The following is a 15,141-nucleotide window of genomic DNA, read 5'->3' on the forward strand; positions in this document are numbered from 1 at the left end:
AATATTGAATTTAATTGATGAAAGGAGAAAATATAAAAATGCAGTAAATGAAGCAGGCAAAAAGGAATACAAACGTCTCAAAAATGATATCGACAGGAAGTGCAAAATGGCTAAGCAGGGATGGCTAGAGGACAAATGTAAGGATGTAGAGGCTTGTCTCACTAGGTGTAAGATAGATACTGCCTACAGGAAAATTAAAGAGACCTTTGGAGAGAAGAGAACCACTTGTATGAATATCAAGAGCTCAGATGGCAACCCAGTTCTAAGCAAAGAAGGGAAGGCAGAAAGGTGGAAGGAGTATATAGAGGGTTTATACAAGGGCGATGTACTTGAGGACAATATTATGGAAATGGAAGAGGATGTAGATGAAGACGAAATGGGAGATAAGATACTGCGTGAAGAGTTTGACAGAGCACTGAAAGACCTGAGTCGAAACAAGGCCCCGGGAGCAGACAACATTCCATTTGAACTACTGATGGCCTCGGGAGAGCCAGTCATGACAAAACTCTACCATCTGGTGAGCACGATGTATGAGACAGGCGAAATACCCTCAGATATAATAATTCCAATCTCAAAGAAAGCAGGTGTTGACAGATGTGAAAATTACCGAACTATCAGTTTAATAAGTCACAGCTGCAAAATACTAACACGAATTCTTTACAGACGAATGGAAAAACTGGTAGAAGCCGACCTCGGGGAAGATCAGTTTGGATTCCGTAGAAATGTTGGAACACGTGAGGCAATACTGACCTTACGACTTATCTTAGGAGAAAGATTAAGAAAAGGCAAACCTACGTTTCTAGCATTTGTAGACTTAGAGAAAGCTTTTGACAATGTTAACTGGAATACTCTCTTTCAAATTCTGAAGGTGGCAGGGGTAAAATACAGGGAGCGAAAGGCTATTTACAGTTTGTACAGAAACCAGATGGCAGTTATAAGAGTCGAGGGGCATGAAAGGGAAGCAGTGGTTGGGAAAGGAGTAAGACAGGGTTGTAGCCTCTCCCCGATGTTATTCAATCTGTATATTGAGCAAGCAGTAAAGGAAACAAAAGAAAAATTCGGAGTAGGTATTAAAATTCATGGAGAAGAAGTAAAAACTTTGAGGTTCGCCGATGACATTGTAATTCTGTCAGAGACAGCAAAGGACTTGGAAGAGCAGTTGAACGGAATGGACAGTGTCTTGAAAGGAGGATATAAGATGAACATCAACAAAAGTAAAACGAGGCTAATGGAATGTAGTCAAATTAAGTCGGGTGATGCTGAGGGAATTAGATTCGGAAATGAGACACTTAAAGTAGTAAAGGAGTTTTGCTATTTAGGGAGTAAAATAACCGATGATGGTCGAAGTAGAGAGGATATAAAATGTAGACTGGCAATGGCAAGGAAAGCGTTTCTCAGGAAGAGGAATTTGTTAACATCGAGTATAGATTTAAGTGTCAGGAAGTCGTTTCTGAAAGTATTTGTATGGAGTGTAGCCATGTATGGAAGTGAAGCATGGACGATAACTAGTTTGGACAAGAAGAGAATAGAAGCTTTCGAAATGTGGTGCTACAGAAGAATGCTGAAGATAAGGTGGGTAGATCACGTAACTAATGAGGAGGTATTGAATAGGATTGGGGAGAAGAGAAGTTTGTGGCACAACTTGACTAGAAGAAGGGATCGGTTGGTAGGACATGTTTTGAGGCATCAAGGGATCACAAATTTAGCATTGGAGGGCAGTGTGGAGGGTAAAAATCGTAGAGGGAGACCAAGAGATGAATACACTAAGCAGATTCAGAAGGATGTAGGTTGCAGTAGATACTGGGAGATGAAGAAGCTTGCACAGGATAGAGTAGCATGGAGAGCTGCATCAAACCAGTCTCAGGACTGAAGACCAAAACAACAACAACATATTGGCTAGTGGTTGACCAGGCTTGTAATGCCATACTTAATTTTCTTCATATCTTTTAATTCATACCTGAAAGTTCACTGTCACACTACATACTCTTACATTCCATAAACAAACAATACCCAGCTGCAGGAGGTGGTAGGATAATGGAGAAAGAAAAAAAGATAGAATGGAAGAAACTATTCACTACCTAAAAACTACCAAATCCTACAGCTACTACATAAAAAGAGAACATTATACATTATAACGTTTGCATCACCTTCAAGGTGTGTGTGAAAGGAGGTGCTTACCATTTACCAAATCATGGGTAAATGTAAGTGTCCTTACGTCAAGTCTGCGTAGTGTAACATCATGACAGATTCTCTGTTTGTGTTCTGACTGTTCATATGACTAAGTGTATTATACCTTAACAAATCCTTGCATGAGTAAATCACATATCTGCTCAGTACTTCTTCGATATCTCCACTTCTTGTGGATACTGTCTATACAAATGAAAAATGTATCTCACATAGATTGTCTCTCTCATGTGTATTATATAATAACATATCAAATTTCCTCTCAAGAGTTCGATCATGAACTTTCTTCTACTTTAGTGAAGGGTAAACACCATGTATGTTGTATATATATATACGAGGGCCGTTCAGAAAGTAACCTCCGGTTGATTTAAAAAAATACACCAAGTTAAATAAAAATATTTTAATATATACATCTTACAACTACATCTTTGCACTATTTTTCTACATAGTCTCCATAGCGATTGAGGAACTTATCGTATCTCTTCACAAGCTTTGAAATTCCTTCTGCATAAAAATCACCCGCTTGTGCCTGGAGCCAGCCTGTGACCGCATCTTTGAGCTCTTCGTCGTCATCAAACCGCTGTGACCCGAGCCATTTCTTCAAATGCATGAAGAGGTGATAATCACTTGGCGCCAGGTCTGGGCTGTAAGGTGGATGGTTGATAACGTCCCACTTGAAGGACTCAAGAAGGGCCGTTGTTCTGCGAGCAGAGTGAGGACGGGCGTTATCGTGCAAAAAAACGATACCGGAAGTCAGCATACCACGGCGTTTGTTCTGTATAGCCCGTCGTAACTTTTTTATTGTTTCACACTACACGTCTTGATTAATGGTCGTACCACGTTCCATGAATTCAACCAACAACACCCCTTTGGCATCCCAAAACACCGTTGCCATCAGTTTTCTGGCAGAAAAATCTTGCGAGGCTTTTCTTGGTTTGGTAGGCGAATTTGAATGTGCCCACATCTTTGATTGTTCTTTTGTCTCAGGGTTCACGTACTTAATCCAGGTTTCGTCACCGGTCACGATTCTGTTTAACAATGGTTCTCCTTCGTCCTCATAACGTGACAGAAAGTCTAATGCAGAGGCCATTCTTTGAGTTTTGTGGTGGTCGGTAAGAATTTTGGGCACCCATCATGCACAGAACTTACGGTAACCCAATCTTGCTGTCACTATCTCGTACAAGAGAGTCTTAGAAATCTGTGGAAAACCAGTAGACAACTCCGACATTGAGAAACGTCGATTTTCACGAACTTTTGCATCAACTGTCTGAACGAGTTAGTCAGTCACCAATGATGGTCTACCACTCCTCTCTTCATCATGAACGTTTTCTCGTCCACTTTTAAATAAACGTACCCATTCACGGACAACTCCTTCACTCATAACTCTTGGTCCGTACACGGCACAAAGCTCTCGATGAATAGCTGCTGCAGAATATCCTTTGGCTGTAAAAACCTTATGACAGCACGCACTTCACATTTGGCGGGGTTTTCCATTGCAGCACACATTTCAAACTGCCACAAAAACTAAACTAGCGCAGGTACGACGTTCACTCGACCACGGCTTGATGCCGACTGACCTGTTGAGTGCGTGAACGCACAGATGGCGTCGCTAATCCCCCCACAACCCGCACTGTGACCGATCGGAGGTTACTTTCCGAACCGCCCTCGTATATATATATATATATATATATATATATATATATATATAAAACAGAAATAAAGAACATAGTATTATAATTGACAGCAAAATGTCTCTTTCTCAGTGTCCATTGCTCGACGTCGGCTGCATGGGTGGTCACTGCTCCTTTGCACTTACCTTGGATAGCCTGAAAAGTCAAATGCTGCCTTCAACGTAGATGTAATTTTGTCATCTGTTCGCTTAAGTGGAGGTGTTGTACGAGTCGCAAAACGGCCTTAGTAACTCTCCTATCTTTTGCTTCCTCAGGGTTTTTTGTCATGTGCAAGTATAATAAAAGCCAACATGGCACTAAATTTCACTTTCGTAAACACAAATGTATTCACATGAGGGATGTGTAAAAACTATATTTCAACTTAAGTTCCTTAAAATATCATTCTCCTGTCTGAACACGAACTATAAATGTTTTCTTCCACACAGTGGCTTAACAAAACTTAACGAAAGGTTTCTAAGTTACACTTCTGAAATAAATTAAAGCTAATTTGTTCCCAGGTTACATTCTTATTACATTTCTTTCAACAGCTGTAATCATCATTATGTTCACTCTGCTTTTCTTGCATTCGTTCATTTTCAAGGGCACTCTAAATAGATTCACATTTAACGTCTTGTACTCACGTGTTCTAACTAATCATAAATGTTTTCTTTCAAACTGAAATTCTTATGTAATCTTAAAGATGTAGATTGTTTACTCACTTCTCTATGTAGCACAATATTACCAAAACATTCTCACTCATTCCTTACTCACATATTCATCATAATATATATATATCCTTATACAATAACCATATTCCTCATCAAACAGTAATATATCACATACGTGGGGCCATTTGGCACTTCCATTCTCATAAAACTCCAGTAATATTTTCCTCAAATAATGTCTTGTCTCCATCAACTACTTCACAGTAACTTACCTTCTTATATTAACTTAAATATTAACTCATTCATACTGATAATTCATTCTTATATCCTCATTCATTCTGCTACATACCTATGTCATTACTGATCTCAATAGCTATTATCTCCTGTCATTAGAGTGCCTTGAAATAACTAACTGTTGATTCACCTTAAAATTTACAATTAACAACATATGTAACCTGTGTAGATCTCATTCCTATATGAATATCTTCTCATTAAGTAAGTGTACTTACCTGGGTTTACATTCGCTTTATAATTATGTGTAAAAATGTAACTGCAGTATATAATTTCCATAAATTAACGTTTGTGTTCTTAGGCTGTATAACTTAATGTTCGTGTATTCAATACAAATATTTACGATCTCGTTTTCACAGCGACTTGTTCATGTTGGAATTAGTTGTCATTATATTATGTTGTTTTAGTGCACAAAAGGTTTCAAATGTCTTTGGGGTTGCAGTCCCCTCGGCTTGTGAGATAACGGGTATTCTAGGGAGTAACAACCTGAGTGAGGTATGCTTGCTATTCTGAAAGGACCTGAATATAATAGCTGCCGTTTTCTGTTCAGTTGTTTTAAATTTGTAGACTTGGGATGTAAACGCAAAAGAACGAGATCATCAACTTGATAGGTTTGTTAATTCCTGTTCTACTGTCATTTTGTCGTCGTACCTGAGGAAACAAACCGTCTCAGCCGTTGCGCTCTTACAACACCTCACGACCGAAACACGAGCGCTTAGCTCGGTCGTCGACTGTTTTCCGTCGTCTGCTGTGTTTGCCCGGGTTCATTGACCAGCTCCACTATGTTTACATTTCGACCGGTTGGCGCCCACGCGTCAGCTGATGGCGCGCCGCAATTGTTATTGCTACTTCGTGGCGGGGGGTGCATAGCTGTACTGGGGAACGGCGGCGGATTCCGTGGAGGGTTATGATTTGTCATGTGTGAATTTTGTGTGTTCCGCATATTCTGTCGGTGATTGTTGGGATTGTTATTGTTTTGGTGGTAATTATGTCTGTTATATGGCATGTTCCTGTCAAAGTAGCCCGGGTTGTACCGGTTATTCTCACGACTCCCATTGTGATTGTTGTTGTACTGTCTGTGATTTTCATTTTGCATATAGTTACCATTTTGATATGGGTGATAATTATTGTTGTTATTATTATTCCACGAATTTCTGCGGTTGTTCCTACCGTCACACACGTTTCCATTTGAACATGTTTCGCGAACAGGCATCGTATTGTGTCGCGGCGCGGACGGATGGTTCCATCAACCACCGTCACTGCGGTTCCTTTGGGATGGGTGCTGATTTTGGTTACTAATATGAGTAAAATTTGAATGGCGTGAATCGCCTCTGTAAACTACGTCCATTTGATCTAAGAAGTTTAAGAAAGTCTTAATGTCATTCTCCGGTACTCCCATTAATCTGTCTCGGTATGGAAAGGGTAAGTGGCTCTTTAAAGTGTCAATTATCGCTGGCAAGTCGGCTGGTTTGGACCAGTACAGTGTCTTGTCTAGGTACCTCGCAAAGTATTGTCTTAATGACTCTTTTTTTAGGGTCATAGGTCTCGGAGTTGCACACTTCTCTCCTTAGACTCTGTTGCTCATTCTCGGACCAGAATTCGTCCAAGAAGGCTTGTTCGAACTGTTCAAACGTAAGGCACCGCCGTTTCATAGCGGCACCCCACTTAGCTGCTCGTCCTCTCATGAGATTGGTGACGTATCTGATTTTATCGACTTCTGACCAACTACGTGGAAAAACACCGTCAAATAATCTAATAAACACAATAGGGTGGACTTTGTGCTTGTCCTCACTGGAAAATGTCTGGAAATACCCGTGCCTTACAAACGTGTCATCGGCCATGCCGGTTGGAATAACTGTATTGGCGTGGTTTGTGTCACTTGCTACTCTAGGTGTCGTACCGTAATATTGCTCGTTTGGAGAAAAAGAAAGCGGCACATCGTGATTTTGATTTGAAATAGGTGATTCCACAATAGTTGTTCTGTCTGTGTCATTAGCCATTGTTTTAGCCGTTTTGTCGTTCCCTGACGATGCGTTTGCACCAATCGCCAAACACGGCACAACATTGTTTCGTAATTTTGTCACTTCGTCTTCTATGTGTTTTGTCTCGTCTTTAACGCGTGTCTTTGTTTTTGAAAGTATGTCCTGTGTAATTGTTTCAAGTTTTTTGTCCAGATAGTCGTCACACAATTTACATTCATGTACAATTCTTTCGGCCATGTTGTTGTCGTTGTTTAGTGACGCGAGGTCCGCTCGGTTTTCTAATTTTTCTATCTTTTCTTTGAGGTGGATTTGTTCAAGAACTACCATTGTGAGCTGTTGGGTAACATTTCCCACTTCTTCAGTTAGCTTTGCTTGGGTGGAGCTAGCTGAAGTGTGGGTCTGAGCTAACTCTTCCACACGGGTGTTCACTTCCTGCTGCACATTAACTATTTGAGTTAACTGATTCTCACATCGGGTGATATTGATTTTTGTTTCATGTGTGAAAGTAACCAAAGCTTCTTCCTGTTTTGTGACTCGGTCGGACAATGTCTCGAATCGCTGGCTGAGCTGTTGAGTGTTGTTATTTAATTCTGTCATCTGCTTTGTCGTTCGTTCAAAATTTTCGGTCATAGTACGGTTTAATATGTCAAATTTTTCGTCGCTTTTATCTAGTCTTTGTTTAAAGTCCTGACGAAGTGCGTCCAGTTTTGCATCAATTTTCTGACTAACGGTCTCGTTTCATGTCTGCAAATAACTCTAATAGTCGGTCCAGTTTGTCAGTCTCCTGTGTCCGATTTGTGCCACATTGCTGAATTTGTCTCATATTCGGTTCTGACATTGATGTTAACAATGGCGCTGAAGGTCTAGTCTCGCGTCCATTCCACATTTCGTCATTTAAAGTCACCATCTCTGTATTATCACAAATGTTGCGAGTTTGAGGCAAAATCATTGCATTGATCTGTGAACTCGTCCATGGAGGGAAACGCGGACTTTCTTGTTGGTTGAACGATGAATCTATTTCACTTAACTCATCTGCCGAAACTATCTCTACCTTACCGCGTTCCATTGTAATAGGATGTATAATCGTAAGTCAAAAAAGGGAATAATGTAAGTCTGATTAATAAAGATTTGACTCAAATTTAGGCTGAAATATTTTCTCGTCAATGTAAATGATTGCTCTATTGCAAACAATGGTTGGGAAAGATGCAGCAGGGCGGGCAAAATTTTTCGTAACAAATGACTGTTTGGCGGTCAAATTCACGATCTTCGTATGCTACAACAATACTATAATTACCACAGACACAATAGAGATAGCTAATTCTGAAAAAAATCTAGAAGAAAACTACAGGATGTGTGGAAAGGGAAAAATGGATTCTGCAGTTGGCTATTGAATGTTTGAATGAAACATAATTGTGTGACTCACCATTAAATTTTCTGTCCTGCAGCGGCTGGTCAATCACTTCTGCGTAAATCGTATTCGTCAAAATATGGAATTTCTTAATACATCTCCATCGGATAATCACCAAAAGGTCTCAAAATAACAGTTTTGCATCAATATATGCCCATGTTAAGAAAAACAGATTGAATTAGTTACAAAAATTCTTTAGAATATTGTTGTATAATCATTTGCTTAGGTACAATAAAGTTGGTCTTTAAGTTACCATTTAAACTTGAGGATTTTTGGTTATTCTCTGTTGGAAAAAAATACAAATTAAAGTTTTAAATTTGCTCAAAAACGACACACCCGAAAATCACGTCCTGTCGCGGGAGCCAGTTGTTGTGGTTAAGAAAAAAAAAAAAAGGTTGAAAATTTGGGAGGAAAAGGTGAATAAAAAATGGGGTTTTAAAATCGTTAATGACCGTGAAAAAGGGAAAGAATGAAATGCAAATCGGACTTCGTATTACAGAAAAGTTATCGGACTTCGTGATTCGGAAAGGCTATTGCTGGGATGGTCCTTGTGGCGTTTCTGAGCAAAAGTCAAACCAATTTCCACTACAAAAATTATTTGAAAAGAACAGAGAATAACAAAATGTAACTGGGAGGGGGAAATGGCGTAGATAAGAGTTCATCCTTTACCATGTTAACATGTCTTCTTTCGTGCAGCGTCCAGGTCCTCAAAAATCTCCTACTTCATTTCTGCGTGAAAAGTCTGTTCCGAAATCTTGCAATTGTCCAGGAATCACTAATTTATACAAATTAAAATCATCTTGATACTGAATGCCATTTAATTTACTTTGCTACTTCCATCCTCTGAATTTCATAACAACTTCCACAATATGTCTACACATTAAAATCAGATCAAGACTAGTTAATAAGTTTTTTACGTCTGCATTAAGCTTCCGCTCTCGAGAGACAAATGAAACGGATAGAAAAAAAGAGATACAATTTTAGTATTTTCTCTGCCGTCGAGCGCTCATACCGCTGCGCCGGTATAATTTATGTCTGAGGGAACAAGTGTAGCGCGGCGAAAGTCCCGCTACATCGTGTCCCCCATTATCTGCAACTAGTGGTGAAGGAGTTTACGGAGCAACAGCTGCGGGACGGAATTAAAGAAGACAGCACCAGTCCACAGTCAGCACCAGTTGTCACTGTGCAATAGATATCCTCAGATGGTAAGAAGATTATAGATTGTGCTGTGATATTGGTATTTAAACCATCGAACAACTGATGTATACCCAAAGCTGAACATCACAGAGAGCTTAAACAATCTGGCTGATGCTGTTATTTTACCACCATGTATTTATGAAGTGGGTACCACGCCCCCCCCCCCCCCCCCCCATTTAGAAGTAGCACCTAAAGATCGATATAAAACAACGTTTGGGTTCTAATTTTGTCATTTTCAGTACTGTCGGATGCCTTTCAGTTTTAAAAATGCACTGGAAATTTTTCAACGCTTATCAGACATGCTACAGGGGCTGAAACCAAAATACTCATAGTCTACATGGACGATATCACTGTTATCTCCAAAGACATCAAAGACCACGTGCGCGTCTACAAGAGTTATTTGAGTGGTTACATTTTGCATCACTGACCATTAGTTTAGAAAAGAACCACTTCATAGTAAAGGAGTTCCGCTGTTTAGGCCACGTTATCGGGCAAGTCAGTGTGCGATCTGACCCACAACTAAGACAAGCAATAACGTTTTTCCAAATACTAAGCACAGTGGAAGAGCTGCAGGCTATCTTGGGATCACTAGTTTCCACAGAAGATACATTCAAAAATTTGCAGAGACCCCTTACACATTTGGTAAGGAAGGGAGTACATTTTTGCTGGAATCAGAACGCGAAGCAGCATTTGAGCGATTCTACGAATTATTGTCCACCAGTCCTGGCCTTACTTTTCATACCAATAACAGTTTATAATGTTACGTGATTCAAGCAGCCATGCTCTGGGCTGTATTTGAGGACAGGAAATAGATGTAATAGAACACCCGTGGTCTATGTGACGCGTATTTGATTACTAATCAAAACAGTCCGCTGCTTAAAATTTAATTAATGATCAGCATTGGCAGCCGAAGACTTCCGGCATAAGAAATCATCCTCACTCTGCCAACGTCCGTGTCAAAGAGGGTGGAAGAACGGACAGAGGTTCAGGGCACTCTCTTGTCCTTATGGTGGGAAACTGCCCTAAAGGAGGAAGAATCAGCAGTGATCAACGGCATGAGGACATAGAAGGCCGTGGAAACAACTTCATTAAAGACACATCACGTGTATCCGCACGACATGCGGCATGTAATTGTAAAAGTGTCATGATGCCGTCACTGGCAAAAGATTCCGAAATAGTCCACCATTCGGATCTCTAGGAGGGGACTGCCAAGGGGGAAGTGACTATGAGAAAAAGATTCAATGACCAACGAAAGGGTAACATCCTACGCGTCAGGGCTTGGAATGTCAGAAGATTGAACAAGGTAGGGAAGCTAGAAAATCTGAAAACGGAAATCCAGCGGCTCAATATAGATATAGTAGGGATCAGTGAAGTGAAATGGAAAGAAGATAAGGCCTTCTGGTCGGAGGTACATAGGGTAATGTTAACGGCGGCAGAAAATGGTGTAACGGGAGTAGGACAGAGAGTGTGTTACTGTGAATAGTTCAGTGACAGGGTTGTTCTTATTAGAATCTACAGCAAACCTACACCGACAACGATCGTTTAGGTACACATGCCGACGTCGCAGGCTGTAGATGAAACAGAAAGTATATGAGGATACTGAAAGGGTAATACAGTACGTAAAGTGAGATGAAAAACTAATAGTCGTGGAGGACTGGAAAGCAGTTATAGGGGAAGGAGCAGAAGAAATGGTTACAGGAGAATGTGGTCTAGGGACAAGAGATGAGATAGCAGAAAGACTAATTGAGTACTGTAATAAATTTCAGCAAATAATAGCGATACGGGAAGATTTCAATTTGATTACATCTCGATTAGACAGAGATTCAGAAATCAGATACTGGATTTTAAGGTGTACCCAGGAACAGATATAGATTCAGATCACAATTTAGTAGTGATGAAGAGTAGGCTGGAGTTTAAGTGATTAGTCAGGAAGAATCAACATGCGAGGAAATGGGCTACAGAGGCACTAAGGTATGACAAGATACGCTTCACGATCTCTAAGGCTACAGATACAGCAATAACGAATAGCTCAGTAGGCAGTACGACCAGTTGAAGAGGGATGGACATCACTAAAAAGGGCAGTCACAGAAGTCGGAAAGAAAAACGTATGTACAAAGAAGGTAACTGCGAAGGAAGTACGGATAACAGAAGAAATACTTCAGTTGATCGATGAGAGAAGGAAGTACAAAAATGTTCTGGGAAACACAGCAATACAGAACAACAAGTCCATGAGGAGTGAAATAAATAGGAAGTGCAGGGAAGCTAAGATGAAATGGCTGCAGGAAAAATGTGAAGACATCGAAAAAGAAATGATTGTTCGAAGGACAGACTCACCATTCAGGAAAGTCAAAACAACCTTCGGTGAAATTAAAAGAAAGGGTGGTAACATTAAGAGTGCAACGGGAATTTCAGTGTTACAATCTGAGGAGACAGGAAATAGGTGGAAAGAGTACATTTAAGGCCTCTGTGAGGGGGGATTTGTCTGAGGTTCAAATGGTTCAAATGGCTCTGAGCACAATGGGACTCAACATCTTAGGTCATAAGTCCCCTAGAACTTAGAACTACTTAAACCTAACTAACCTAAGGACATCACATACATCCATGCCCGAGGCAGGATTCGAACCTGCGACAGTAGCAGTCCCGCGGTTCCGGACTGCAGCGCCAGAACCGCACGGCCACCGCGGCCGGCTTTGTCTGAGGTGTTAGAAGAAGAAACAGGAGTAGAACAGATAGGATTTCCAATATTTCAAATAAGGCAGAAAGGATAGATAACATTCCATCAGAATTTCTAAAATCATTGGGGGAAATTGCAACAAAACGACTTTTCACGTTGGTGTGTAGAACGTATGAGTCTGGAGACATTCCATCTGGCTTTCGGAAAAGTATGAAAGAGCTGACAAGTGCTAGGATCAATAGAATTATCTCACACTCAGATTGACAGCTCATGCATCCAAGTAGCTGACAAGAATAATGGACAGAAAAATGGAAAAGAAAACAGAAGATGTGTTAAATGATAAGTCTGGCTTTATTAAAGGTAAAGGCACCAGAGAGGTAGTTCTGAAGTTGTGGTTGATAATGGAAGCAAGGCTACAGAAAAATCAAGACCCGTTCATAACATTTATCGACCTTGAAAAACCATTTGTTAATGTAAAATGATGCAAGATGTTCGGAATTCTGAGAAAAGTAGAGGTAAGCTAAGGGCGAGGCGGGTAAAGCACAATACGTACAAGAGCCAAGAGGAAATAATAAGAATGGAAGGCCAAGAAGAAGGACTGAGAATAAAAGCTAAGACAAGTATGTAGTCTTTCTTTCGCTTCAACTGTTAAATCTATACATCGAAGAAGCAATAATGGAAATAAAAGAAAAGTTCAGGGGTGGGATTAAAATTTCAGGCGAAAGGATATCAATGATACGATTCGCTAATGACATTTCTACACTACCGGGCATTAAAACTACTACACAACTAAGATGACGTGCTACAGACGCGAAATTTAACCGACAGGAAGAAGATGCTGTGATATGCAAATGATTAGCTTTTCAGAGCATTCACACAAGGTTGGCGCCGGTGGCGACATCTGCAACGTGCTGACATGAGGAAAGTTTCCAACCGATTTCTCATTCACAAACAGCAGTTGACCGGCGTTGCCCGTTGAAACGTTGTTGTGATGCCTCGTGTAAGGAGGAGAAAATCGCGTAACATCACGTTTCCGACTTTGATAAAGGTCGGATTGTAGCCTATCGCGATTGCGGTTTATCGTAGCGCGAAATTGCTGCTCGCATTGGTCGAGATCCAATGACTGTTAGCAGAATATGGAATCGGTGGGTTCAGGAGGGTAATACGGAGCGCCGTGCTGTATCCCAACGGCCTCGTATCACTAGCAGTCGAGATGACAGGCATCTTATCCGCATCGCTGTAACGGAACGTGAAGCCACGTCTCGATCCCTGAGTCAACAGATGGGGACGTCTGCAAGACAACAACCACCTGTACGAACAGTTCGACGACGTTTGCAGTAGCATGGACTATCAGCACGGAGAACATGGCTGCGGTTACCCTTGACGCTGCATCACAGACAGGAGCGCCTGCGATGGTGTACTCAACGACGAACCTGGGTACACGAATGGTAAAACGTCATTTTTTCGGATGAATCCAGCTTCTGTTTACAGCATCATGATGGTCGCATCCGTGTTGGGCGACGTTGCGGTGCACGCACATCGGAAGCGTGTATTCGTCATCGCCATACTGGCGTATCACCCGGCGTGATGGTATGGGGTGCCATTGGTTACACGTCTCGGTCACCTCTTGTTCGCATAGACGGCACTTTGAACAGTGGAAGTTACATTTCAGATGTGTTACGACCCGTGGCTCTACTCTCCATTCGATCCCTGTGAAACCCTACATTTTAGCAGGACAATGCACGACCGCATGTTGAAGGTCCTGTACGGGCCTTTCTGGATACAGAAAATGTTCGACTGCTGCCCTGGCCAGCACATTCTCCAGATCTCTCACCAATTGAAAACGTCTGGTCAATGGTGGCCGAGCAACTGGCCCGTCACAATACGCCAGTCACTACTCTTGATGAACTGTGGTATCGTGTTGCTGCATGGGCAGCTGTACCTGTACACGCCATCCAAGCTCTGTTTGACTCAATGCCCAGGCGTATCAAGGCCGTTATTACGGGCAGAGGTGTTGTTTTGGGTACTGATTTCTCAGGATCTACGCACCCAAATTGCGTGAAAATGTAATCACATGTCAGTTCTAGTATAATATATCTGTCCAATGAATACCATTTATCATCTGTATTTCTTCTTAGTGTAGCCATTTTAATGGCCGTAGTGTATCTTAAATGAAAGCGAAGAAGAATTACATGGTCTGGTGTACGGAATGAACAGTTATAATGAGTACAGGATGTGAACTGAGAGTAAATGGAAGTAAGACTAAAGTAAAGAGAAGTAGCAGAAATGAGATCAGCCAGAAACTAAACAACGGGATTGATGCTCACGAATTAGATGAAATTAAGGATTTGTGCTAATTGGGGAGCAAAGTAACCAATGACAGATAGACCAAGGAGGACATCAAAAGTAGAAAAGCACTGGTGGAAAGGGCATTCCTGGCCAAGGAAAGTCTACTAGTATCAAACATAGGCCTTAATTTGAGGAAAAAATTTCTGATTATGTACGTTTGGAGCACAACATTGTATGGTAACGAAACATGGACTGTGGGAAATCTGAACCCAAGAAATCGATGCATTTGAGATGTGGTGATACAGACAAATTAGGTGGACTGATAAAGAATGAGGAAAGGAATATGTGGAAAACACTGACCAGGAGAAGGTTCAGAATGATAGGACATCCGATAAGACATCTGGTGATGACTCCCATGGTACTAGAAGGAGCTGTAGAGGGAAAAAACTGTAGAGTAAGACAAAGACTATAATACATCCAACAGAACTGGACGTAGGTTGCAAGTGCTACTCTGAGATGAAGAGTTTGGCACAGGAGAGGAATTCATGGCAGGCTGCATCAAACCAGTCAGAAGACTCATGACTAAAAACATGCAATAGCATACGCTTTTAGGCACTGAATAACGTGGAAAACTACTGATGAGGAAGTGCTCACGATAGCAGTTATTACTTGAAAGTGCGATGTTTTAAGGTCATAACGGATCACATAGCGTTAAAATGGCTTTCGGGACTGAAAAATTCAATAATTTGTTTTACTTGCTGGACCTTGTCTGAGCCACTTT

This window comes from Schistocerca cancellata, chromosome 5 (genome assembly GCF_023864275.1).
Source record: "Schistocerca cancellata isolate TAMUIC-IGC-003103 chromosome 5, iqSchCanc2.1, whole genome shotgun sequence".
NCBI lineage: Eukaryota > Metazoa > Arthropoda > Insecta > Orthoptera > Acrididae > Schistocerca > Schistocerca cancellata.